The 27,180-nt window shown below is 43.6% G+C and overlaps 1 long non-coding RNA gene across 3 annotated transcripts in view; it reads right to left on the reverse strand.

Moving 5' to 3' along the window:
• LOC107315377 (uncharacterized) overlaps positions 1–27,180 on the reverse strand; it is a 77,492-nt gene that overhangs the window by 28,501 nt on the left and 21,811 nt on the right. Inside the window, exons 2-4 of one of the 3 annotated variants that reach the window (XR_014946164.1) lie at positions 11,925–25,283; positions 7,857–11,834; positions 6,799–6,936 (exon numbers count right to left, since the gene is read on the reverse strand). This is a non-coding gene — a long non-coding RNA (uncharacterized LOC107315377). Of the gene's footprint in view, positions 1–6,798; positions 6,937–7,856; positions 25,284–27,180 lie in introns of all 3 variants that reach the window. The other 2 variants (XR_014946163.1, XR_014946162.1) reach the window with 2 other exon arrangements.

The raw sequence follows: 27,180 nt of genomic DNA on the forward strand, positions 1-27,180 counted from the left end.
TGACTGAGTTCAAGTACACGGTCTCATGTTGCAATCACAAGGGCTCTCACTTTATCAAAGGAAGGTTATTCCTGCAGTGGGGCAGAAGGAAGCCAGATGAAGCTGGTCCCAAGCTCATATACACTAGTTGGGTCCAGGCTAGGCTTGTGTTGTGTAGACTCATTCATCAATCAGATCCAATAGTTTCCTTTGGAGATCTGAGATGTACACAGGCAAAGTTCTGAGTGCTCATCAAATTAAAGGGTTGGATGTACCCAGGTGGAACAGCTTGCTTCCTGTAAGGATGCAGCCTAAAGTGCCTCATCAGGATCTTTCAGATCTACCCGGTGATTACACCCTCCTTTTCAGGAAGCAAATTTGTCAGGTGTGATATGAAACCTCAAAGCAAGTCCTTCTGTATCTTTGCTCTCATCTATTATTTAAGACCCTGGACTCTTCACGCCACATTGACCATACATAACAAATCATTTTAAGGGATGTTTTAATATCTGTTCCACAAGTCTGGATAGGCATACTCTGACACCTTATTACAGCCAATAAACACATGCCTACAACCAAGAACTGCTGTGGCAGCACTTGGCTTTTTGACCAGGGTATCAATTCTGCCCTCGCACATGAGAAAATGGGTATTTATTTTGATGTGCTTCCTTCTGCTGGGCTCTGCAGGTCACGCTGTTCCCAGTCATGCTCTGTGGAGTCCAGAGGATGTCAGCTTCAACACTAATACTGAGGGAGGTGAACCTTGTCGGGATCAGCCAAGGATTTTCATCAGTGCAAGGTCAGTGCCAACACCTCCCTTTCTGTGAGAAACAGCTCCGTTTTAGGCCTGAGCATAGTGCTGGCCAGTCAGATTTGTTTCAGATCATGCAAAATCACCATCACAGAGTGGCATGGGAGGAAAGAGTCAAGCCTTTAAATAAATGGTTGTGTCCTTTAAAAGGTTGTGAAGTATTAGAACATATTCCTTCCTAAGAAAAATAATAGGTCAAGAAATAGAAGGTAATGAAGGCAACATTAGGAAAATGGAGCAGCATGAAAGGTTCTAAAAGCATTACGTGTTGCAGATGGATCTATCAGGGGGGTCCTCTCCTGAGTCTAAAAGGCCAAACTTCAGAAGAATGTGCTCAATGGAACAAACTTTGACAAGGATGAATAGGGTGAGGAATTCACAAAGAAGTGATTTCCAGGAGGTGGAGTTATCTTGACTTCTATCCATCTCCTTTCAATAGAAGTTAATGTACAGGTAATTGCTAACTTAAACACACTGAGTCTGTGGAACTGTTTGCTGCTGAATCACATCTTAATCTCCAGTGTGTCTAAAACAGAGAGCTTCCACGTTTATGTTTCCTCAAATCACTCAGCAATGCAGGTTTGATCTAAGCTGCTGTTTGTAGCAATTATATTGGGTTTTCTATTTATAAGATATTGAAAAGCACTACCAAAACATTTAAAAACAGGTTGAAACAAATCATTTTAGTAATGCTTGGAGAAAAGAAACAACATTTCTTCATTTCCTACAATAGTTTTTTTTCACTGCACCAAAAGTAATGAATAATTTGGAAATGTCAACCTATATATCCTGGAGGCCGATAAAATAAGGATAATATTTAGCTAGTGGTGACCCCATAATAGTTCCTAACTAAGGAGAGGGTTTAAGAGAGTTTAAACTTAACCCTTAAGAGGGTTAAGTTTCTGTGCCTAAAGTTGTGCCTGCTGATTTGAAGCCTTTAGTTGTGGTCAGCTATTCCAAAACTTGAAGCACAGAGGCAAATCTGAAGTGTGAAACTGTCTTTATTTATCATAATAAAGGCGACACTAAAAGAGCTGAAGGGCTGGGACAAGTGCCTTTGGGCCACACAAAAGTGATGCAGGAATCAAAGACTCACACTGTAATTTTCCTCTGTGTGAAGATTTACTCTGAGATAGAGAACAAGCATAGGAATCACAAACCGAAATGGTCTATGCAAAATGTATGATCAATCAAAAAAGGAGGGAAGGAAATGAGACCTGCATGGGGTGATGGAAGGCTCACAAAGGGAACTGCTGTTATTTCCACCATGATACTCCAAAGGTAGCTATAAAAACCACTTACTTCTCTTAAAGCAAGATGCAATTTGTACCTGGCATGGCTGTTGTATCAGCCTAAGGTATCTGCAAACTATTGACTAGAGGACTCTATATCTGTTACAGTGATTCAGTGCGGCACTGCAATTGCCATCCTTTATCAGAGTCTCATGCATCTGTGTTTCTCCTTTAAAATAGAGTTATTAGAGCTATTAAACCAAAGGCACTATATTCTGCACAAATTCAGAGACTATCTTATGCTGTAATACACCCGAGCCATCCCATGATAGATAGGTAGATATGCAGCTAGATAGACAGACAGGTGTCTCAAGACAATGAGTGAATGAATAATTAAGCAAGCAATGAAAAGGAGAAAAGCCTGGATACCTTACCCAGTGTATATCTAAACCTGCTCATTCAGAGCATGTTTGTGCCTATCCGTTTGTGAATACATGCATGAAAATACACCCATCCTAAAATCAGATGCAGCTTAATATCAATTGCATCAAATCCTATCACACGTGTTCTCTCGAAACTGTATCAAATATGGCAGATTGGGGTATAAAGATAGCAAAACACCATTTTCAGCTCTTGTAAAGATAGCAAAACACCATTTTCAGCTCTTTTTTTGCAACTTCTTATGGCACTGAAATGTTTCACTTATGTGGAAAATCAGATGGGTTTGGAAATTTGCCCAAAACAGCCACCAGCTCAGTATATCTCAAATACTTGGAATCCTCTAAATATAGGCCTTTTATTCTGCTAGAAGCGAGCACTGAGGACCCTATTCTGCTTCCCGGAGAGGTGGTTTCATTTTCCCTTCCGAGCCCCACAGTTCAAACTGAGGGGGTGAACAAAGGATCTGCTGTTCTCCCTATTCAAATGAATTTATTTAATAAACAACTCAATAATTTCTTCTTTGTTACAGGGATTTTTTTTTTAGGATCTTTATTTTGGAAATACAGTTTCTCTAGAGGAACTGCCAGGGGCCCATCTAGTCCGGTATCCTGTCTCTAACAGTAGCTAAAGCCATGGAGAGTCATGGAATAACCTATTTGTAAGGGAGGTTTCTTAGCCCTGAGGAGTTTGAGGTTGTCTGTGCCTGGAAGCCTGTGCATTTATAATACTTACTTTTATTCATCTAAACATAACCACAGATGCTCTCACCAGCCCTCTCCAGCTCTAATCCTTCCTGCTAGATGCCCTGGCTCAGTGATGGCTAATGGCAGCCACTTCCCACAGGTTCCCTGCGCACTGCATTGACCAGGGATAGATTTGCCTTTCAGTGTTACTGTAAGTCCCTATCTGATGAGGAGAGGGTGTTGCAAAGCCTGATTTGCATTCCCTGCACTGTTTGATGGAGGGTGGGTGTGCTTTTTGTAGTTTTTTGCTCCTCTTTTTTTCTAACTTTTATCTCATCGACTTCCACCTCCCCCTTCACACATGCTTAATTCTTGGCTGTCTCTTTTCCAAGAGAGCTGTCTCAATGTTTCTACTATCCCACCCCTAGCTCTTCTTTTTCTCCAGCATCTTTTAAGAAACGTGGGACTGGAAGGACTCAGGAGACTACTAAAAATCTATCAAGCTCCTTCTTAAAACTATTCCATGATCCTCGCCCTCTCATTAGAATCACAGAATCATTAAGGTTGGAAAAGATCTCTAAGATCATCAAGTCTAACTATCAACACAACCCCAACCATGCCCACTGACCACGTCCCTCAGTGCCACATCTCCATGGCTCTTGAACACCCTCCAGAGACAGTGACTCCATCAGTCCCTGGGCAGCAGTGCCAATGCCTGGCCCCTTTTTTTTTTGAGAATCTGTATTTCTTAACATTCAACCTGATTCATTTCTGTGGAAGCTCTGATGGCTGTAAGCCCCCACATGCTGATATGGAGACTGTTTACATGGCCCAGCTCACAGCTTTTTGTCCTTGTCACTGTCCAGGAGGTTTCTCACCCACCAGCTCCATCTGTGGCTGTTGTAGAGGGCACCCAAAATCCCTCAAATTGTCTACCTGGGGAGGGTCTTTTTATAAGGTCATATAACACCAGGATGAGGGGAAACGGCTTTAAACTGGAAGAGAGCAGATTTAGATTAGATATTAGAAAGAGTTCCAGCCTTGCTGATGTTCCTTCCAAACTGTGGGCAGCAGTATCCAGAAAGCCTGAACACTTTAATGAACCAGCAGGAGGAGGAGACCAAAGGCCACCCATTATCAAATGCCTTGATTAGCAAATGTGTGCAGCCAGAAACAGGCACATGACTCCTGCAGGATGGAGATAGTCTCACAAATGGAGTTAGACCAGGAGGCAGTAAGGAATGATGGCATGGCAGCATGAAAGGAGGGGTTTGATGAACAGAGAGGTAAATTTTACACAGACAAAGGAAAGCACTGAGTTTACTTACCCGTGCCACTGGGAGAAGGAAAAATATCAAAGAACACTAGGACAGACTGAGTGAAGCAAATAATTAGGCAAGTTAAATATTTGTCTTCTTTGCACTCGGATGTGCTGAAACTATTAGTCATAGAGGGACCTGCTAAAAGCCATCCTGTTCAGGGGTGCAGTCAGCTCCTCTCTGTGTGCAGCCAGAAGAAAACCAGACTGAAGCAGCCCCACCTGGACATCCCCAAGCAGATGTGCATCTGACCAGGGTTAAAATCCCAAGGCTGAGGAGTCCTCCCTCTCCCCAGACAATCCATTCCAGCATTCAGCGCTGCACTTCCAGAAGATTTTTCATAATAATTATCCCCATCTCTTTCCTTGCTGTAATTTCAGGATAGTACTTCTTTTCCTATCCCCTATCCATGGGGAATGGCATCCTCTCTCTGTCTTTGCATCCACCTTTTACATATTTCCAGCCAGTTATTACATCTGTGCTTTCATCACCCTCCCTGCCCAAGGCTCCTGGAAAGACCCCGTTAGCACAGAAGCCAACAGTTTCACAGCTCTTATAGTGTCATCCTATAAAAAAACACCCTTCTGTGCAAGGCCAGGCCTCTATTCCCAGTTCATGGCCTAAATCCTAATGAGGCTACGTGACTTTTCCAAGGTCAGATTAAAAATCCTCAGGGAGAAGCAAAATGCTTCTCCCGCTCTCCCTCCCTTCCAAGCCCACCTGCAGGGCTCTCCCCTCCCCTGGAAGCAGGGTGAGAGCTGAGTACTGCAGGCTGTGTTTCTCTAAATGACTCACTTTCTCACTGTTTTCATTACATGGAGAACGAGGTGACTCAGAAACTGCTCCACAATAAATAAATCACGGATTGTTCACCGGAGCGAGCTGCAAAAGGACAGCACGGCTCCTCAGCGTTGCACAAAGTGGCCTGCACAGCACCTCCAGACCGCGCCAGGTCTGGAGTCTCTCCAACATCTGCCAGACCGTTTAGGATAATCTCCTTGCTTTATCTCATGGCTGGGGATGTGAGATTGTCTGGGGGTCCTGTCCAAGAGGCAAGGCCCCCACTTGCACACACATGCTCACAGGCGGCCTCTCCTCACTCCCCTGAGGGGCAGCAGGTCGGAGAGGTGTGATTTTGCAGACAGGGAACGAGGCCCAGAGAGATTTGGTGACTGGCCAAAAATCACACAGGAAAGCCGTGTCAGCTCCAGGAATTAAGCCCCACTCTACTGAGCCCCAGCCTGACAGTGTGCTTGAGCCCAGCTCCTGACTGTGACCGCAGCGCTGCTTCGTGCTGAGCGTGCACAGCTCAAAAGCTGTCTGTGGATCCTTACCAGAAAGGGGCTCAAGACAAAATATTTGGAACCACTCTCCTGGTTATCTGAATGTGGGGCTTTTGGTTTTTAACCCTTCCAGAGTCAAAGAGAAGAGCTTCGAAAAGTTGTTTTCAACAAGGAGAGTTTTCCTGCTGAAGCTCAGGGTGCTAGAAAACAGGATGGCTGGAGAAGGCTCAGGGGAAACCCCACTGAGGCCTTTCAGTATTTAAAGGAGGAAAATCAACTTTTTACATGGGTTGATAGGGATAGGACATGGGAAAATGGCTTGAAACTCAAAGAAGGAAGATATAGATTAGATGTCAGGGAAGTCCACTCATTTACTTCCCACTCCCAATCTGTGGGAAATCCTGAAAAGAAACTTAGTTGCATTTCATAATAAGATGTACTCTTCCTTACATAATCTCATCTGCATTTCTAGCTGGCTTTGCCCATCAGCCCATTAGTACTGTACTGATGAGCAAAGCTCATTTAAACAGTGTTAGTGCCACACTACATGACTGTGCATCCTAAAAGAGAAGCTAGTAGGAAAAGCTCCTTTGAAGGCACAAAGCTTCATATGCAGTGACCAGGAAAGCAGATCTCAATCTGCTAGAGGAGTTTTTGGTGCATTTTATGTAACTCCAAATTGTACTATTCTTTTGTACCTTATTTGTGAGTTTAGAGATTGGTAAACAACCACCGTATGTTTGGAATAGAATATGGATGTGATTTCCCCAGTGATAGGTTTCATAGTCAATATATTCAGTTCAAGAACTGACAGCTGCAGTTTAGAGCAGGAAAGATTTGATTTAACGAGAGCTGTACCCAGCAATTGGCAGTTTGGTTAATGCAGGGAGGAATTTGGTTTGTGACTATCCTTTCCCTTCATGAAAGGCGAATAAGCTCCAGCTTGTGTTTCAGCACCCTCAATCAGTTCCTCTCTGTGCTCCAATTCAGATATGCATTTCCCAATTAATAAACATCTCATGTTTGACTTTTTTTTGGCATTTCAAGTACCTGCAGCATTGCTGAATGCAGACCAGCCTCCCTGTGCCTTGCAAGTGAGTGGCAGTGACCAAGGCTCCCAAGAGCAAATGCTTCATCACCCATGCAGGATCAATAGACACCCAGGACCCAGGGCAGATTTTCTTCCTTCTGAAGTAAAAAAACAAGAAAGAAGAAAGATCAGAATTCATGAGGAGGGAGAAGTACTTTAAGTTTGCTCTCAAGTCACACTGAACCCTACATGCAAAATATGTGGGGCTGTATAGAGAGGTTTGCCTCTCCCTGCACAGGGAGGATGCAGCTCACTCATTTTGGCAGGCTTTGTTCATATAGGTACATCTCTTCTGGCTGCCTTCAGCTGAAACTAATTTAGTCATTTCTGGTACAAAATACTCTTGAATGCTTTAGTTTCATTCCTTAGACCACCGTGGCTGTGCCACCAATGTATCCTTTACAGTGTTTTGTGAAGCTGTAACCAATTAGTTGATACTGTCTTCTTCCCTTAGCCTGGATTAGACCCAGTCTTCTCTCAAAGTGAAATTAGAAGCCGAAGAGATTTGGAGTTCATTCCCAGTCTCTGGTACATAGAATCCTCACAGCCAGAATGGCCTAGGTTGAAAAGGACCACAATGATCATCCAGTTTCAACCCCCCTGCTATGTGCAGGGTTGCCAACCACCACAACAGGCTGCCCAGAGCCACATCCAGCCTGGCCTTGAATGCCTCCAGGGATGGGGCATCCACAATCTCCCACATCTCTGGGAGACCTGTTCCACACAAGGATTAGTGTGGAGCAATCCCACCCATTTGAACATGCGGGTGCATCCTGTTCCCCAGGTAGGGCCAAGCCAGGCCCTGCTTCAGTGTCAGTGGAAGGATGAAGACACACATATGGGTGATGCTGGGACATGGAGCCCCAGCTCTCACTCAGGGCAAAGAGTTGTGTACTGGTCCCCACTCTGGGCTGGAGGGGCTCAGGGTGAACCCTGTTCTCCCAACACCTACACAAGGACAGAGGGTTGGCTGTTACCAAATGACACAGGGATGAAAATCTGTATTGCGTTTACTTACCCAAGTCAATCAGCAAGCAAGGAACTTCTGTTTGTTTTTTTAATTCTTTCTTTACAATGGAAAATCAGTGGTTTCTGAAAAGGTTGGACAGTTTTCTTTCTTTCTTTCTTCCTCTTCCTGGACAATATAAACACATACATTTATTTATTTTATTTTAAATCAAAAGCATTTGTTTTCCCACTTGCCTTTCTTCTCAGCCCTCTTGCCCTCTCTTTCTCCTTCAGGAAATGACACCACAACTTCTCTAAAGCATCAAACGGCAATGTTTATTTTTTAAGTGCAAGGGTAGAAAGAATGACCGTATATTTATATTTTTCCCTTTTCTTTCTCTGGCAACATGACTTTAAAAGCCCCTGGTGACAATCCTTGCAGAGGAGAACCCAGCAGTAGGAAGAGTCTGAAGGCTCATGGGGTCCCAACTTGGCTGGCCACCATGGAGAAGATGGAGTGTTGGTGCCCATATTGCTTGAAAGGAGCACAAGGGTGAAGTATCATAGAATCATAGGCTGGCTTGGGTTGGAAAGGACCTCAAAGATCATTCAGTTCCACCCCCCTGCCATGGGTAGGGTTGCCAACCACTACATCAGGCACCAGATCAGACTGCTCAGATCCCCATCCAACCTGGCCTTGGACACCTCCAGGGGTGGGTCAGATCCCAGATGATGTGACAGCTGCTTTGGCTTATGTGACAAGTGCTGCTGCCGAGTGGCTGTGGGCTGCTTCCACTCTTTGCCTTCCTCCATGTGTAACTGATGCGGGGTGCAGAACCCAGTCCCATGCCTGCAGCAATGTTCTGGATCACACGCATGTGATCTGATTAACCTGTGTGAATGAGCAGGGGGTAAGGGGTTAACCTCTTTGGTTGGAGTTTGGTCCCAGTGCTGGTGCACTAAAGAACTGAGCCCGCTGACACTTGCTCTCTCTCCAAATTGCATTAGTCTTCCAGGCTCCATGGGGAAAAAGGAGGGAAAAAAAAGGAATAAGAATGAGAAACCCCCATAGCCTTCTCAGACAGCACTTACAATCTAGTCAGAAACGTTCAGAGACTTGCCCCCCCCCGCTGCAAGGCAAGATGTGGGCTCACTCAGATACAGCAGCTCATCAGGCTGTGTCCCCATGGCAGACACCAGCCCCGCAAATATTGGGGCTGCAGAATGACCAGTAGGGTTGGGAACTCTAACCAGGACTGGGGCAGCCCCAACCTGGTCACAGAAGCACAGCCAGGTCCCCATGCTGTTCAGCAAGAAGGGTTTTGTGCCTGTCCTTTGCTGCAGTCTCCTTTAAAAACACAGCCACACATATTAATTAAGCCTTTGGTGTCTATTTTCAATGCCGGATGTCTCAGTGCCACTGTCCTTTCTTTTTTAATCTAATTTGATTGGGAATGTACTTGGCTGTATCCTACGTATGACAAAAGGTGTTTTTTTCTCATTGCTTCAAATTATTTTTCCAATCATGTTCTATATACCGTGCACGGGGGTGAATTATAAGGAGTTAGGCAACATACATGGTGTTAATTAGGATGGGGACGTAGAAGGCAATTTATCCATGACTCCGGGGAAACCTTTATGTTATGCTTATAAAGCAAATGCAAATGGCCACGCTGTACAAAGTGCTTCTTAAAAATCAAGTTACACACTGAAATAAAATACTAAGAGCAAAATTAGTTTCTTCAATTTAATTCGGTAAAACTTTAATAGCATCTGACCGCTCTCTGCAAAAGTCATTAAAAAAAATTGGTGAGGAATTCACCACTGACTGATAATGTAAAAACACGGCGGCTCAGATGCTGTGTCTAACAAAGGTCGTGGTGCTGGAGCCCACACCTAATCCTGCGCTGCAGGAATGTGCTTGCGGGCCAAAGTTAACAGCCAAAGTCGCACTGACTGCAGCGGGAGGCTGATGGAGCGCGGGAGGACGTGGGAGCTTTGATCTAGAAGGAAAGGTTCAGGGAACATTCAAAACCCAAGCTGAGCCTTATGCACACATCAGTAATTGCATGTGCTAATCAGGTAAACACTTCTGAAAATAGGACAAGCTTGAGCAGGAGCGAGGCGGTGAATTAGGCGAGCCAGTGGCTCTCTTTAATCTCCAACACCGCGATAACCGGTGGAGGGTGGTGGAAGTTTCACGGCGTGCACAATAAAATACAGATGGAAATTCTTCAAAATGTCATTCAATAACTACAGACAATAGCTCGTTCTTATGAAAACTGAGCAGCTAGCAGCAGGAAGATGAGAGGAAGCAGAGCACGCCTCTGCAATGGAGGCTCAGAAGAGCAGAGAGCTCTGAAAAATACTCTGCAAGTGCAGCTTTTCCAGTAGGGATTTGCAGAGCTATAACCTCTCTGGTGTGTTTCCTTTTGTGTTACACGAAAGGCACAATGCGTGACTGATCACACGCGGAACTTTTCTTCTCCGCTAAATAATTTTCCACCATTTTTTGTGATAATTAACACTCTTTCATTAAAATGCTGTGTCCCCCCTGGCCAGAGCCAAACTGCGCATGTCTTATATTCTGCTCTTCATAATGTTTTTAAGGTCATAAATCTTATCAATTAATATTTCAGGGTGATTCATACCGTTTCCATTATGCGGTAGCTGGGCAGGATCTCACAGATAAAAGTATTTTCTGAACAGGTTCACAATAATTGCTTTTTTAAATTGCTGATGGGGGTTCTGCCACTCAAGCAGTTAAGCCTGAAAATGTGCTTAAGAGATTAAACAAGGAAAACTGAGCTGGTCTGGTAGCTGGCCCCTTTCCATGTGTTGAAGAGTTGTCACTACTCCAAATGCAATGCGACGACTTAGGATTTGCTTTGGTTCATCCTGCACACAAGAGGAACAAGGTGCAGCCACTGCTGTGCTCAGCCAGGCTTTGCACAGCTTCGCATGCAGCCACCAGGGCACTGAGGGATTCAGCCAAGGCACACAGTGTGCCAGGGACTGATATGGCACTTGGAAGTGGAAAGCTGCTGTCGTCAGATTCAAATAGTGAGGTTTGCAGGACCAGAGCTGCAGCCACAGTAAGACCAGGGATGTTCCAACACTGTGCATCCAGCAGGAGGTGACCTTTTCTGTCCTTCCCAACGTGCAGCTCCCCGACCTGCTCATCCAAAAGTGCAATTTCTTATCAGGGCGTTACTTTCTGAGGGATCATGCCCTGCACTCAGGGCTTGTTTACATAAATAAGCAGTTTTGGATCCATCATGAATCTATAATTTAGTGTGAGTGTATATGTACACATACACACACCCTTCTGTTGTTCAATACTGTGTATTTGTACAGTTGTATGTATGTTTTTATAACTCCATTTATAAAAATAAACAGTGAGGAAGTCTTTGAAGTTTCTCTGTGTTCAAAACAAAAAAGCAGATGGAATTTTTCTTTTTTAATATAAATACAGTTGAAATACTGCATATTTAACTCTCCTTTATTTTAAATGAAAGCCTGGTGCTCAGCTCCCCAAGTGAAGCCAAAATTCCAAGTAATTAGAGGTTTCAGCTGCTCCCATGTCAGGTGCCCAAAGACATGTCAAACCTGTTTGATTTCCATTCAGTGCTATATCTAATCTCTCCTATTCCCTTTTACAGCCATTTTAGGCACTGCAGTATTAAGACATTCGAAGTCATCCGTCCATCCTTGACATCTGGTTAAACAACCTGATTTCTTAAGCCTGAACTCCCAAAGTCAACAGGGAATCTGCACAGCACTGTAGAGGATATAACTACTTAAATTTTCCTTTTTTATTCTTTCTTCCAAAATCCAGTTTGCTTTTCAGGCTGACATCTCCAAGGATGTCTTCCACAGATCTCTGCCTTGTCTGCATGGGAAGTCTGTGCAATGAAGAGTTGAGGAAGTGGGGAGTAAGCAAGTTAATTCTCTGTAAACCCCAGCAAAGCAGAAGAGTTGCAGTTGAAAAGCTGCAGGTCAAAGCTGAGGGAGGTGTGGGGACAAGGAAGTCAACATGGGCAGGTGTCTGCAAGACAAGAGGGAAGGCAAGGAAGTGATGGTCAGAAGGGCCCAGAGTCAGAAGGCAAAGCCCAAAGCTTCTCAGTAATTAACTCACATGATTCTCCTTGGAGCCCACAGTTTGCACACACTGGACTGTCCTACTTTCTACTCTCAGGTCCTTTTGGATTTGCAGCCAAGTTCCTTATGTGCCTTGTACCAATGGTGCTCCATCCCTCCCTAGTGCTGGCTCCAGGAGTTAGCCTTTCTCACAGCACTCACAGAAGCTAGAAAGATGACAGTACGTCCATTCTGAGGTCATTTTGTCCCTTCAGAAACAAAAAACATGCATTTATGAGGAAAGTTCTTGCCTTACCACACCAGAAGAGATGATGTACAATGCAAAGGAGAAAGGTGAATGAGACAATTAGAGGAATAATCTAATGGTCGTGCTAAGAGCAGAGGCTTCGTTCTTCTGAAATTAAGCCTTGAATTTTATTCTCCATTAACAATGTAAAATTTGACTGATAAATGAAACAAGATCAGTGGTGTGGAAGAGAGATAATAACACAGGAATAAACAGTAATAACCATGCCTTGCTTTTACGAAGCTGGCCTTTTAAGTGCTTTGCAAAAGAGAGAAAGCCACCTGTATTAATGGTAATCTGCTGAGCTTTCTGCACAGCTGCTTTTTGATTCTGATCTCGCTGCACCCAACAGCAACCTCAAATTCTACAGGGCATACATTCTTCTGAACACCAGACAACAATCATAAGAAAATACATCACGAGGATGACACTGTATAAACAAAATGTACATGATTCGGTCTTGAGATAGTTTCATAGAATCACAGAATACTCCAAGTTGGAAGGGACCCATAAGGATCATTGAGCCCAACTCTTGGCTCTACTCAGGACCATGGAGAAATCAGACCACAATTTGACCTCTTACACTGGACAAGTCTGAGTTCTTAGGAAAAGACCTGTGGTAACAAAAAGATCAGCTTTTCTCTCATAAATATTGGAGAATACTCAAAACAGTTCACCTCTGGACAGACAGCAAATTTGTTCTTATAACACCATTCATCAAAAAAAAAAAAACAAAAAAACAAAAAAACCATAAAACACATTACGATCTATAAAGTCTATAAATTTCAAAAGCCACTACTTCTAGTGTAGTTATTGATTATTCTAAATTAGGTCAGAGAGATTCAAAAAGCCCCATGAAATTCCATCTGAAAATAAGACAATCTGAGCAACATTTCACTGAAAGTAATGAATATTTTTATCACAACTGATTTTCAGGGACTATACAGCACTGTTCTTCTCAGTTCGAATTGTTTTCCTGACATTTAGAATCTAAACTTTCTGGATATAAAGCAGAGACATGGAAGTACATGGATGTGTTGAATTTACACAGCATCTTGATTAATAAAGAAGCAATGGCAAATTCTTGGCTGGTCTAGGCATAGCACTACCTTATCATCTACTATCCTATCTTTGGCCATGTCTCCTAAATAGACTTTGGGCCTATGTTTGGCCTTGCCTCCAGCTCTCACTACAGCTCAGTTTGTTCCTGTGGTTGGGCTCTGTGCCTGGACCCTGGATCTAGTTTACTTCTTGCCCAGTCTGGGACAGTTGATGCTGTTGCCACCATACAGTTCAACCCACCATGTCCCAGGCTGAGGCAATCCTTGTTTAGAAGAGAAATAACACTTCAGAAAACTATTTCAGTTTGTGCCTTCTTTAAAATGCTGAATTTGGCAGACAAATAATTAAAAACCAATGGGGATTTCCACTTGATTAGCTGGGACTGGCTGCACGAGTATATCCAAGATAAAGTGTTCTCTGCCACAGCAAAGCCCTTTCCTACACAACAGTCCCATCCCTTAATTAGATCACTTCACAAATTACTTCTGAGACCTGATAGATTATGGCCCAACAATCCTTTGCACAGAGAGGGGCTTCAAGCCAGCAGTACCAGGAGGATCAGCAATGCCAGGCAATAGGTACACAGTTCGTCACGCTTCCATGGTGCTCCCATGGGAATAGCATCTCCCTCAGGTAGAAATAACCGCACAGGCAATAAATATCTCTCAAAGCCTTTCAGCAGGGCACAGCAGACAGCAGATTCACCAGTACAAGCAAAGCTTACACAAGGAAGCTAGTAAGATTAAGAACTGTATTAAAGGCTTTCTAACAGCGGTGCTGCATGATGGTTATTTACATGAACACATAGACCCCAGTTCTTGGCAAACACTTGAGAAAAGTACTTGAAAAGGAGAAGAAAGAGAAAATGCTGCATTTTTTTCACTCTCTTCCTTTGTTTATGTGTTGGACAGAGGTCTTGGGGACATCACAGTCACATGAGATGTTAGAACTATTCCTCCATGCACACTCTCCACCTTCACCCACTGTGGTCCTAACCTTGTGTTAACTCCAATGCCTATCAGATCCTCTTGCGACTGACGTACTTTGCTAAAATTAAAGACCAATACTCAGTCAGTAAAAGCTCTACACAGAAGATCTACATCAGCTCCCATGCCAGCACTAGAAGCACTGCCTAGCTGGGAGAAGCTGGGAGGAAGGAAGAGCAAGAGGGAGAGAAACACAGAGTCATTCCTGTCATCACACCTTTTGTCATCTGCAGTATGGCCCACGGCTGTACACATCAGCCAGGCAGGGAGGCCAGAACTCCCTTGTGAAACTGTTCGTGAAACCCTACCAAAAAATGAGGGTGCATAAATCAGGCTATCAGTGCATTTCTCTTGTGGAGTGGAAAGAAGCCTGTTCTGAGCCAAAATCCATAAAAATCCAAAAGCTTTTTCAGCTATTACTCCAGGCTTGCACTGGAAAGGTTTAAATCCCTCCTGAGTGTGGATGAGGGCAGAGTGAGCTGAAATGGGGTCTGGCCAAGGACACCTGGCTTTCAGCACAAGGCCTTGATTTCCCCAGTGGAAAGCTGCCCTGAACATCTTCTGGTCGGCTCTATTTACCTTGCTGTCCCTCTCCACAGGGCATCCACCTACACAGGGCAGGAGGAAAAAGAAAAGTGAGAACATTTGTGCCAAAAACTGCAAAGCTGCAAAGCCCACAGCAGTTCATAGGCTGAAGAAAACACAGCCTCTCAGATGCAAATGTAGAATTCGTGTGGGGAACTTGGAAAGATGTGAAGGGCAGCAAATCAACAGCGGGCATTAGATTTATTTACACAAGTTTTAGACTGCAGTTGAGTCTATATTTGTTTATAGATTCTGCTGTTTTCATCCTCTCTCACAGAGGCTGGCACTCTTTTGATAACCTTTCCACTATGAGCCTGCTGAGCCACATAAATGACACATCAAGAAGAGTTTAGACATTGAGATCTGGGTGCTCTCTGCACTATGCTGAGCCCTGTAGACCACTCCTAACACCAACGAGCTCTGCTCAAGTGGTCTAGCTTTCACTCCCATTGCTCTGTACTATTCGTTTTCCCTGCTTGAAAATCTCTTCTTGCTTTTAGGTATGGGTCCCACAGCACTCAGATCTGCCAATGCATTTGCTGGTCTCAGCCATTTTCTGTCTTGACAGTCACTGCCTTCCTTCTCCAAAAGAAAATCTTTATCTCTGAGCTGCAATGAAAAATCTATCCATAAAAAGGCAAACATCTCAGCTCAGCTTCCATCTCTGCTGGAGTCAAAGACAAGTTTGCCAAAGACTTGAACAACATCAGGAGATAATGCTCTTCCTTTATCTGCACGTTAATGGACTTCTGCTGCCAATCTCCCCTGTGAGACAGCCTTTTCTGTTCCCATACAGTGCACAAAGGCTCAATTACTTATGCCTTTAACACGAGATAGGGCCATCCAGGATTTTTCCATTGCCTTGGATAGGCTTACTGTGTACTAATACACAAGTAATTTGAACATCTGCTTTGACTTCACACTAAGACAATAGGATTTTGATTGGAGGACAAAAAGGAAACCGGAGAAGCAAGCTTTCTTGCACTCACCAGGATGACCGAGGAAAGCCTCCAGCCCAGGCTAAGGTGTGCAGCTGTATTGCAGCAAATGTCTGTGGACCACACAACCAGACAAGAGGCTGAGGAGATCAACTACAACCTCCTATGCAGGGACCTCTACCCAAGGACAAAATCCCAGAGCAGCAGCTTCAGTTTAGGAAGTAAGGGGAATTAGGAACAAAACATAATGTGGCAAACTATGGCCATCTCCATATTTAAATAATCCTTGCTTGCAAAATGCATAAGGAGGTGATTACATGAAGTATGAGATGATGAACACACCACTGTCTGCAGGGTCAAATCTGAAACCTCAGTCCAAGACAAGTTCCAGGTAACACTCACTGACCAAAAAGCTTTCAAGACTTCTTTGTTCAGAGAGCCAATGAGCCAATCTACAGATTTATGTATCCAAAAAGAAGAAGAAAAAAACAAAAACCTAAACAAATGATTTAGAGATACAGGTTGCCCATTATTTCATGCTTAAATGACAAGCATAATCTTCAGAAAATATGTATGGTTATTTTAGAAATAACATAAGAATTAAGTAATGCAGTCTTTATTAGTTTCATTGTTGGCTGTATGTAGCAGTTCCAAAGCCTACCTTACTACTTTAATCATTTCAATACGTAGTGCTGCTAGGATTTGGGAAGCTATATACAAAGGTACTGGATGTGTTGCACACCAGTATGTAGATGCACTTTTCATCCCAAATCCATTCAGGATATTAAAGAAAAACAGGAGGGGGTGTGTATATCAGTCACTGGTTATGCAGGTTTCTCACCTTGCATTTACCTGGCCAGTGGACCAGCAGTGAGCCTCCTTTCACACATCATCACCATATCCCAGTTCAAAGCATCATTCCCAATCACATCCCAGAAGCTTAGAAACTTTCTTTGGATGGAGGTCTGGCCTCAGATAAATACTATTTGTCAAAGGACCTATACCAAACATCAGTCCACAGGTCTGCATGTATACCCACACCTACACGTGGCAGAAAGAGGTGTTATCACTTACTGCTGAAGCTCTTTACACTGCCTACATGCAGGATGACCCTGCTCTCAACTGCTGCAGATTCTGTTAAATGCTGACTGAAGGAGCTCTCAGATGAATTCTACAGTCCACACCTGGGGGGGGGGGGGGGGGGAGGAGAAAGGCAGGAAAAAATATGTTTGTTTTTCACTCAGATATAAAAATCCTTAGGAAACCTTTGTTTGGAAGCTCATGTTTGGGGGCAGGAGCTCAGCAACAGTAGCTGGGGGGTGGAAGTTTAATCAAAGACATGCATCTCACACCAGACTGAAAAACTTTGCCCATATTTAGCTAAGTTTATGCTGGAAAGATAACCAGCCCAAGAGGCTCACACTCACATTTCACAGCCTGCCCTCTTTGCCTGAGCAAAATGGGTGTGAGTCAGCTTTTCCCTGACCCCCCGTAGCTGTAGCATGGGCTGAAAGCAAGGACATTTCCCCCTCATTCTTTCAGCTGCATTTCTATGAGTAAATTAAGCAGCACCAAGGCTTGTAGCACAGTCTATAGTGTTTAATTATTAGCATGCTCCCTGGCACAGTTTCGGCTTGTCCTAGAGAGTACTCACAGGGACTGTGTCTAGGCAGGGTTCAGGGAGCAGCACTTGCCAAAGGCTGCTCCCAGTAGGCAGAAAGGATAAAGCCATCCTGTTATGGGAGGAAGAGAGTTTAGCTGTATGGACACGAGCCAGGCTGTGCCACTTGCTCTTTGTGCCAGAGAATGGGCTCCGGCCCAGTTTAATTACAATGAAGACATATAATCAGCAACTCCTTCTCTGTCAGGTGCTGGCACTGAGGAAGAAGGAAAATCAAACTGCAGAGAGGAAAGCTGAAGGCACTGGAGAGGAAGAGATGGCAGAGGGTGAGGGTAATCTCAGAGCTGGAGTTTGTGGCAGGAACAAACGGGAGTGGGAGCTGGGCAAGGGAGAAGGCTGGAATGGATGGGAAGAGATAGGTCATGAGGAAGGGTTAGGATGGGGATTGCTGCTTATTAAGAGGAACACAACAAGGCTGCTGATCAAAAATGGGGAGTTAAATGATGGGAAGAGGAAAAAAAAAAAAAGATGAGGAAAAGATGAGATGTGGAAATTGACAGCTCAGGAGAATGGGGGAAAAAAATCAGTTGGACCTTTGTGCAGACAAAGGCTTAGAAAGGTGATAGTGTCTGTCCTCTAGGATGCGAGGCTGATTCTAAAAGAGAGCCCAGACTTCGTCAGACCACTTTAACTGTGGTTTTCACCTGTGTCAGCTCTCATTCTTTCACGAGCAACTTAATCTTCCCATCTCAGCAGCCTCATGGTCAGAGAAAAGAAATGTCAAAAGCAGTTAAGGCAACTAGCGCTGTATGTAGCCATGAGAGAAAACACGAAGCAGCGGTTTCCATCAATAACTCCCCACGGAGGTTCCCTTAAAGGTATCCTTGAAGGATTGTTTTAATTAACCATTTACCTACTGCACGTTGCCTGAGGCTTCCAGTAGCTGACAGTGCAGTCACATGAGCACCACTTGTCACCAGCAATATGCGCAGTCCGGGCAGGATACACTTACAGTCTTTGATTTCTGTTACTAGAAGTACAAACTCCACTGGGATAAAAATCCATACTGGGGAACCATCAGAGACACAAGGGGAGACCTCAGACACTGCTACTGTAACAGAAATACATCCTTTTAGTTTTCTTTCTTTCTTTCTTTTTTCTTCCTTTATAACAGAATATTTTACTGACCCTGCAAAAGAGAAATCCTCTTACCATGATCAGTAACCAAACAAAAAAGCATGAAGTTCCCACTGTTATTGTGCTTGGAATATAGTAGTCAAGGTTAGCAGGTAATAGCTAAACAATATGCATTTGAAAGGCGTCGAGAGAATAGCACTTTGTTCTAATGAAAAGGATTGAAATGTTTTCTGCCGTCTGCCTTGACACCTCATGTTACAGTACTCGGAATTACTTCAGTCAGGGAAGCTGTCACATCACTCATAAAGTGCCTATAGAGAACCAGCACCTCCACAACAGTGCACCCACAAACAGGGGTTCGTTTTTATCTTCTTTCCTTGCCAGAGCCACATTTGCTTGGGGACCGACAGAGGAAAACTGGCTTTCCAGTGCGTTGTTTCTTTTCTTTATGATAGCTCCTTTGGCACTGTATCGGTGTGGGTCATAACAGCACTAGGCAAGTTCAGCAGGAGCATCTCCCATGTGAGTGCTTGCTCATGCACTGTTCAAGAAATCTACCAAAGGATGGACATTCTGGTCCTGACTATTGAGTTGGCATGCAATTCCAGCTACAGGCTGTGCCTGTGTTGCTATCAGGGAGGAGGTGTTTTAAGACAGAGCTAATTGAAGGAACTTTCCTAAGTGGGGAAAACCCAGCTTTGCAGGGGGGAAGAGGTGTGTGGTGAAACTGCATGAGATGCTGATGGGCTTTAGAAATACTTAAGCGCAGAGTCAGGAAGCAATCACCCTTTCAGGTGTAAATCAGTTACAGAAGGGCACTCTGGCTTATGGAAACAGCTCTGTGCAAAACCCTGCTGGTTTGGAGGGCAGTTAGTGAGATCAGTAATTTAAGACACACTGAAGTCATTCTCCCACATCAGTGAAGACAGCCATATAAAAGCAAAGCTCTGTAAACCAAAATGAAAAAGAAAAAAGAGGACAATAACAAAACAAACAAACAAAAAAAAAATGTAGTCACTTCTGGGGTGAGATTCAGTTTCAACAGGCTTAGTGTTTCACTCATACATGTGAGCTGCTGTCCAGCACTTAGCATTGCTAGAGCACCTAAACTTCATCCTACTTATCACTGAGGCAGGGCAGCTCAGGGCACACAGAAGCACTGAACCAGATATTTAGAGACCTGAGAGGTCAAAGAGAGATACTCAACCCAGACACCCACAGAGTTAGGTAGCAGCCGGCTGACATTACAGTTTTGGCCGACAGGACCTAATTTTACCTCTGTTGTGCTCTGGGTACCAAAATCTTTGTTTGGAAAAAGCCTCAGCCTAAGCACCCACTTTCCCAGAACAAAGCATCCCTCCTATTTTCATTTCCAACTGAGAACCATCTACCATCTCTCCCTATCTAGCCCCAAACTAATCAGCAACACATGTCTCTGCTATGCAGTAGTAATTACCTTACCAAGGCAAGGTTTTCACACCTAAGCCAAAGGTAAGTCAACAGAAAAACCTTTGCATCTACCAGCAGCAGGCGTGCTCACTGCTGGCTGGCAGACCAAAGCTCCAGGGAAACTCTGGTAGCCAAAAGAGAGGCACAATTACACAGTTGTTAAATGGTTCCTTACCCGGCTTCAGCGTGACTCTTTCATGTGCTTCCATCTGACCCACTAGATATCCCCTGCCCATCTGAATGCTATTTCCAGTACCTCCCTCTCTTGACTTTAGACTCTTTCCCAGCAAACAATACAGCACCGATATCCCGGAGAGTTGACAGGGAGGTCTGTCAGGCAGCAATTACTGAACTTCCTTCTTCGAAATGGAGCTGCCTTCACAACCATGGGGAAAAAATCCAGCGTGTGCTCCACTTCAGGAGGCTCTTAGAAAAGCAGAGAGTTAAGAACAAAGTTCTCTTTACTCATCAGAAAACAAAACCTTACACCTCAGCTCAGTGAAAGAATGAAGTGCTTTCTCTTTTTCATTGCAGAGGATAGAGTTGGTGCTAATAATAATAATTTTTTGAAAAAGGAAGTGTTCGTGGTGAATGTTCTTTCTTTAATTTAGCTGAAATAAGGCAGCTAATTAAAGGATAATATTCATGGAGTACATCAGACAATAAATGTTTTTTTTGCAGGTAATTAAGAACAGTCTTTCTGATAACTACACAGTGTATTGCAAGCTTATATTCCAACACAATGAATATAATTCCTATTTTTAACTATATAAAATATGATAATGAAGGAAGGAGCAATCTTAAAAATACTGCACAAAGAACAAAGCTCCTCATTCTTCACTAGAAGAATGTCCTGTAAAAAATGCCAGCATGTTCCCATTTCTTAACTTGAACATGGTTCTGAGATCAAGAATTCTGGAACATTCAGGAAATTCATACAATCATCACAGAATCATAGAATGGCCTGGGTTGAAAAGGAACACAATGACCATCCAGTTCCAACCCCCTGCTGTGCGCAGGGTTGCCAACCACCAGACCAGGCTGCCGAGAGCCACATCCAGCCTGGAGCCCTGCATCCATTCGCCCTCCTTAGGAAGTTTTGGAGTGAGGAAGTTGTGTTTTGAAATATTTTGCTATCAAAGAGAACCATTAGATGAGCTATTAAACACAGTAACAATAGCAAATAAAGGATATTGTGTCTGTGTATGTGGGGGGGGGGGAGGTGGGAAGGGCGGAATAATAGATACAAAATGAGGAAAATATTGTCAGGAAAAAAGATTTTTTTTAAGCTATTACTTTTTCTCAAGGTGTCAGTGTTCATAGGCAAAAGCTCAAGTTTGCTGGTGTTGCCATTTTCTGGGTTCAGTTCCTATCTCCACTCTTCTATGAACTACTTTCACCACCACAGGCAAACCATTAAGCATCTTCCAGCCTTCATTTGATCTCAGGAGCCAGGGTGATATTTATTTTCTCCTGTCCTTGCCATGTTTGGTTAACTTGTACACTCTTTGAAGAAAGATCTGCCTTTTCCTCATTTAAATAGCACCTCCCAAGAGGGCAAAGAGGAATAGCTTCATCTTGTTTGTACGTACAAATAATGAATGGTGTTCACCTGAATGTGCTTGCAGTCACCTTCAGTTCTTTGCTGATGTGATCTTGTGCTATGGAAGTAACTTCATCCTTCGAGAAACTGTTACCACAATCCCCTAACCCAATCTTTCCCCTGTTTCGATAAAGCAGTTTTGACAAATGGGATCATACTAGCAAAACTAGCAGGAGCAAAATGAAAAATAATGAGGCCAGGAAGCAGCGAGAAGCACAGGCACTGCAGTCTGAATGAAGGCACGGTGCTGCACGCCAAGGGCAGTGCCTGTCGGATATTACCTTTAAGCTGCCAGTACTTCTGAGCACCTGTTAAGTAAGACTTATGGCTGGTCTGCAGGGACGGCACAGACGCTGCTCCTGCTTGTTATGTATGCAAGGCAGCAAATGCAAAAGTGGGAGACTACTACATCACACCTTCTGCCAGACCAAATAAAACCAACTGAAAGCCATGATAACATCACTATTGCCTCTGGATCAAGCAAGTGGGAGGGTGGTGCTGCCCTTCCTAAGGCAGTCAACAGCCATAAACAGCACTGTTTTCAAAGCAGTCACTACTTGGTGTCTGAACTTTCAATTCTAGCTCCTTGTTTTAAAGGAAAGATTCGTTATACTTGGCTTATTTTGCCAGCAGTAAGTGGAAGTGAAGGGGGCAATGAGGAATATCTTGTCAGTGCCCCAAAGTCATGGCAGAATAAGAGAGAAGAGTTACAGCTTGAAGGAAGCAGAGACTCAGTGCACAGCTGAAACCCCAGTGTGCAGCTGAGCCTCCCATATTCAGGCTGAGGTTCTGCTTAAAACCTGAGCTGAGTTTTAATCCAAATTGAGCTGAAAATCTAATTATAAACAACTAAGTTCAAAAATTTTGCCCCCCATCCAGCTGCAGGAAAAATACACCTTCTTATAGGAGCAGTGCCATTTGGGCACTTCCCAAAGGGGAAATTGCATCCAGACCATCAGAGTTAGTAACTGTCAAAGAGACAATGAAAAATCACTTTAACTTTTGAGAGTAACAGATTGCCCATCAGCTAAAAAGTCCAATCTGCCACCGTGTTGGGTTTTGTTTAAACTGGTGTAGCTTAGTTCACCAGCCCCTGAAACTTGTCCTTTCCACCCCACCCCCTTCACTCTCAGCAACAGCATCACAGATTTTTAATATGCATCTTCTGAATGCTGTCCATCAAACTCATCCCATCCCTTTTCTGCATTCAGTTCAGCCATGCTTTCCTGTGGATATGCACACACCAATACTAAGAAGCTAGAGAAGGGCTCAAAAGAACAGCATGGAGGCAAAGGGACCCCAAAAAGTCTTATTGCTGTTTTACGGTTACTCAAATGTTCACAGACTGTCTTTTCTAAACAGAGTCCTTAATTTGGAAAAACATACTAAAAACTCAGCATTTCACACCTCTGCTGGGATTCGCCTCCAGCCACCCTTTTATTTTTCATGCTGTCTATTCTGAAATATTTCATTCAAGAGAATATATTGCCTCCAAATCATGTACACATGCATGTTTATGAAGTCATTACCATAGCCTTGAGTCCACAAAATAACGGCGGACTGCAATATCAATTAGATGAATAAATTAACCCTGAAAAATCTCAGCTTGGGGTGAAAGAGAACAAGCTGTACTGTGAAAGTTGGAATGAGACTCCCAAAAAGAGACATCATTCTGTGTTTAAAAGACCTCTACCTGGTTGAAACTCAAGGGAGAAAAGAAAAGGAGAAAAAAAATAAGAAAAAAAAATAAGAAAAAACAATAAGGAGCTAATCATACTGATGATTACCAATAGCTTGAAATTTCTGAAGTAAAAAGAGGGAAAAATAGTAGAAAACAAGGAGCCGGCAGAGCGCACCATTCCAAAGCGCATTACTCCGTCAGTGTCATTTTCTATGCGGCACTGTTCTTTCAATTATATTTCTTCCTCTCTTCCTCCCTGGAAAGAAAATTGGCAGAAAAAGTTGCCTGCAGGATCAGAGAGGGGTATTTTTATCAACCGACGACTAGATTAAAATGCTTTATCTGAAATGCAGCAGAGGACTGGCCTAAATTAAATCCCATCTCCCTTTGCTTCTTGGCTGTGAAGGAGTATCATGCAAAGAGGCATTTGCTTAATTTGTATTATTTTTTTGTTTCTGTTGTTTTTAGGTTGCACTTGCACATGTTACCCATGCAAAAATGAATAAGGGTGGGATCAGAGGGCTAGCTATACAGTGAACATCCAGGAGGGGTGGGATGCTGAGATGGGATGCTGCTGGATTCAGCACAGGGGTGGGTCAAAGCCTAAAACTCCAAGGGGCACCTTGCAGTGAGTGCACTCTTAACCTGGACATTGGTTTTCCATGCTTGCTGTAGTGCCCTCTTTACCTCCACAGAGGGCACTCACATGGCAGAGCATTTGCAGAACCTGAGCTTGCATGAATTTTTAATGGTATTAATAATCACTGTTTGCAGTTTTGCACTGTAGCATGACTACCAGAGAGCACTTAGTAACTAGGTCACCAGAAATGTCCTTCATCACCGTGCCCATCACCTCGCCCATCACCTCACCCATATAATCACCAGGTGCTAATTGTACCCACACACATGTGCTCACTTAATTACATCCATTACCCTCTTTCACCTGCACAGCCCTAATGCCCAGGGGTGGTGATTCTGCAACACAGATACAGATGGATAAAAATGAGGAAGAGGTAAGTAAACCACGACAGGAAACAGAGGAAGAAAAAGGAGGGCCTGAGTAGGTGTCACATGTTACTTTGGGTGGTCAGGCATTGGAACAGGCTCCCCGGGACAGCAGTCATGGCACCAATCTTGCCAGAGTTCAAGAAGCATCTGGACAAAGCTCTTTGACATAGGGCCTGATTTTTGAGTGGTCCTGTGTGGAGCCAGGAGTTGGACTTGATGATCCTTAGAGGTCTCTTCCAACTTGGGATATTTTATGATTCTGTGAGTGAACCCATTGGGCTTTTCCAGGAAGGGCTGAAAACATTTGTGTCTCCTCCTTCTCACCTCTCTGAAGGGACTCCACATCTGAAAATGAAGTGAAGGATCAGCAGGAGTCCCGTCCAGGACACCTGTGGATGGGTGTTACAATTTCTTTGCTACTGGATTCTTTGGCTCTGTCCTATGTCAGAGCAAACAGGAGCAAATAGCTATTAATTCGGCTCAGCAGCAATTGCTGTGCACAGTGGCTTGGGCAGAGAATTTTCATTTCATTTTCATACATCATTTACAGCTTGCTGCAGCCATTCCAGAAAGTCAGCACCAATCTCCATAAGTTAACATGGAACAAACAGGAAAGGAGATAGAATTCTGCTGTTGTTACTTAAAAGTCTTGTCATGTCTGGGCACATTTGGTGCTACCACTGATTTCATTTTCAATATATTTCTCTGATATAACGAAGTCATTTCCTTGAGAATATATGGGAGAGGCCTGGATGACATTAATGCAGAGGAGAAAAAAAGAGAAGAAAACAAACACATCCAATTTGCTTGTAACAAACCTATTTTCTGCATTGCCCTTTGCTTGTAGCTGGGTATTTTTCCCTTGCATTTTATGTTAATATGATGTTCCAGATTCCAGTTTTCAACACTGCTGTAATAAAATCCTTGTGTGTCCTCAAGGAACAAGTGGAATTTCTCTTGATTTCTAAGTGTGACGGAGATGAGGATAGGCCCTGGATCTTGTCTCTAAGCTCCTCTTGCTTATTGCTCAGTTGAGACTGCTTAAAAGAAAGAAAAAGAAAAAATACAGGTTAAGTGTGCTCTAGAAATATCCAGGAATCTTTCTGCACCCAAGTTTACATAATCATATCTGTGTCCTTTAATCATTTATCCTCTCTGCTTCAGTTGCACAGTCTGTGAAGAAAAGTACCATAATAACTCCTTTGCAGCCTGCAATGGCTATAAGGCGGATTAATTAGTTAATGTTTGTGCAGTACAGGGGCCAGGCCCTCTGCTGATTTATGCTTGATGCGTGTCAGCTGGGGTGGATTAAGATGTGAGCCAACACAGAATTGAGCCTCTTGTGAAGAAAACACCAGGGTCCAATGCTACTAATTTGCCATTTGTTTAATTTTTGCTGTCTTGATGATGGCTTCACAGAGCTGGCAGGGCTTCACACCTCCCAGTGAGCTCTGTGCCTCAGCAGCTGGCTGTGGGGGCACAGCAGTGCTCTATAGGGAATATCTGAGGCTGAGGAAATGAAGTCACAATAAAGCAATCCCCAGAACGAGCAGAGGTGGCACACAGCTCTGAATCCACGAGGAAGGGAATATACAGACTTTGCTTTAAAACAAACTCAAGCAGTGAAGATACTTATTTTAGTAGGAAGTGTTTCCTGTGATCTCCTATGTCTCTGATTTGTACAGGTGCAATTAGTACATTTAGGTACTTTAATGATACTGGCAAAGAAGCAATGGTGCATATCCCCAGAGTAAAGCACAGCACTCCAATACAACCCTGGTTTCGGATTTTCCATATGAAAAAGCTTCCAGACAGTGTCTGCATTTCACTGCATCAGAACATATGGCACTATTACTTGATCCACTTACCAAGGACAACACTAATGACTTTCCCTTAACCCAGCAGCATACACTGCTGAATGGTTAAAAGGATGTTCCAGTAAACAAAATGCTCAAAAGCCAGAGTGTGTACTGTTATCCTTCTCCCCTTTGCCCTTTGAATCCAGGCCAGGAACATCTCATGTATCATATGAAAGGACTGCTATAGCGAGAGCACAGTGACGGCTGTACTGATACCAGCTGCAGCACTGAGCACTGGTGTGCAGAGCAGCTCTGCTGCTGAGCTTGATTTAGTGCCTGCCCATTCCAGGGACCATAAGAAAAGACAAGAACACGGTACCATTTCCCCCATGCAAATTCAATCCCAGTGTTGTTTTCCAGGGGGCTCGGCACAGTTTTCCTATGATATCTCAAGAATGATATCTGGGCTTTTTCATGGAACAGGGCAGATTAATCTCTGTGAAGGAAAAGGGATCCTCAACACTTTAGCCCTCTATGGTAGATGCCCAAAACCAGATAGCATAAGTAACACTTGTTAAATAATTGTAACTTACAGTTCACAGTAATTCTGCTCTTCAACAACAGTGAAAATGTCCAGTCCAAAAATCCTGATGTAATAAACTTCAGAAGGTATAAAGCAAAGACATGCCAAAGTAAAGAGGGAAACAGAAGGAAAAAAGCTCCCCATTTAAAACTACTGCAGCTGACATAGTGCTTTTTGTCAGGATCAGCTCTCGGGATATCTGCTTATGGGAGAATCCTGCAAGGCTCTTTGCCTTGCTGAAGTTCATAGCTAACTAAATTTGTTGATAGCTAACTAAATTTATCTCCCTGTATGCATAGCAGAATACCAAGCCTGTTTATTCCCATGTTCTTGGTCCTACTGCCCTCTGCTACATGAAGTATGACCACATTCCCAGATAACAATTTTCTCTTTTTGTTGCATCAGTCCCGAGTCTATAAAAACAGTTTCAATGGGTAGAATTGTTGATTGCAGGAATGGGGAGATGGATCTGCCATCAATGTTAATATTCTTTGATAAGCAGCTGTCTAGAAATTGCTTCAAAGTAAAGGAAAGGCATTGATGTAATTTCCATCG

Source organism: Coturnix japonica, chromosome 5 (assembly GCF_054131305.1).
Source record: "Coturnix japonica strain WE chromosome 5, WE-NBRP24, whole genome shotgun sequence".
Taxonomy (NCBI): Eukaryota; Metazoa; Chordata; class Aves; order Galliformes; family Phasianidae; genus Coturnix; species Coturnix japonica.